Here is a 1621-nt window from a genome sequence, read left to right on the forward strand (position 1 = left end):
AAGAAGACATTAAATTCCTTGTAAGAGCTTTCCCCATTTTTAATTATTTTTATTAGTTTCAGGTGTACAAAACAACATAATGATTAGGTATTTACACCCCTCACAAAGTGAAAACCCCAAGTCTACTACCCATCTGACATACATAGCTATCACAATGCCATTGACTATATTCCCTATGCTATACTTTATAATATATATAGATATGATAGTTGACATTCAATATTATTTTATATTAATTTCAGGTGTACAGCACAGTGGGTAGACATTTATTTAATTTATGCAGTGATCCTAAGAAGTCTAGTATCCATTTGACATCATACATAGTTTATATTATTGACTATATTCCCCATACTGTATTTCACATCCCTGTGACTATTTTGTAACTACCAATTTTACTTCCTAATCCCTTCACCTTTCTCACTCATCTCCCCAAACCCCTCCCATCTAGCAACCATCAGTTTGTTCTCTGCATCTATGAGTCTATTTCTGTTTTGTTCGTTTATTCTTTGTTTTTTGTTTTTGTTTTTTATTTAATAAAGTTTTATTTTTCCAAATGTACAGTTGGTGGGACCTGTTCATGCATCTTCAGCAGCCGCTGGGGCATCCCAACTCTTGGTGTTTCTGGTGTAAATTACTTGAGCTCTGTGCTTTGAAAATAATTTAATAAGTCCTTTACTAAGGAGCTCCTGAAGGGCTGCCCTGGCCAAGGAACCAAGGATCTTCAGTCTCTCAGAGACAACAGCTGGGGTTATAAGCTTATAGTTGGGAACTTCCTTACAGAGTTTGTCTTATGTTGCTTTGTCAAACAAGGCTAGGTTATTGAGCTTGTCCCAAACTTTGCCTTTGGTCCACTTCTTCTTTTTGGCCTTGCCTCCAGATTTGTTCACTGGGTGTTTGTCTTTCTTGGCTGACTTTCCAGCATCTTTCTTCTTCTTGTCGTCTTTGGGCGGCATGTTGAAACACAGACAGCAGTGGCTACCTATTCTCTTTTTTTGATTCCACATATAAGTGAGATCATATGGTATTTGTGTTTCTCAGTCTGACTTATTTCACTTAGCATACTATCCTCTAGGTGCCTCCATGTTTTTGCAAATGATAAGATTTCATTCTTTTTTATGGCAGAGTAATACTCCATTGTATATATGTACCACAATTTCTTTATCCAGTCGTCTATTGATAGGCATTTTGGTTGTTTTCATATCTTGGCTGTTGGGACTAGTGCTGCAGTAAAATAGGGGTGCATATACTTTTTTTAAAAAAGATTTTATAGGGGAATTGGGGGGATGGGAGCAGTGCTGGGGAATTGGGAGAAGGGGAACAGACAAGTTGCTGTCATTTTGTTCTTCAGTCCAGTTGTGGAGGACGTTGCTTCACTGGCCCAAGTTGGCACCATCATTGCGCTCTTCCCAGGTGAGGCAAATCAGTCGCCGGCTTCTGGATGGCCACTCACTGCAGCTGCTGCCTGCTCATGCTGGCTTCTGGCTACATACGGTAGCCCATGGCAACCCACTGCCACAGGGGCTGCAGCCTATGCCGTCGCAGGCGACTCACGGCAGCCCAGCTCCAGGTTGAGCTGTTGTTTAGCATCTTAGCTGTGGAGGGCAGTGTCACTGGCCCTCAT

General features: G+C 41.0%; 1 pseudogene; it reads right to left on the reverse strand.

Moving 5' to 3' along the window:
• Positions 1-575: 575 nt before the first annotated feature.
• LOC109387687 (40S ribosomal protein S25 pseudogene) lies at positions 576-971 on the reverse strand (annotated as a pseudogene).
• Positions 972-1621: the final 650 nt, after the last annotated feature.

This window comes from Hipposideros armiger, unplaced genomic scaffold, assembly GCF_001890085.2.
Source record: "Hipposideros armiger isolate ML-2016 unplaced genomic scaffold, ASM189008v1 scaffold_166, whole genome shotgun sequence".
Taxonomy (NCBI): domain Eukaryota; kingdom Metazoa; phylum Chordata; class Mammalia; order Chiroptera; family Hipposideridae; genus Hipposideros; species Hipposideros armiger.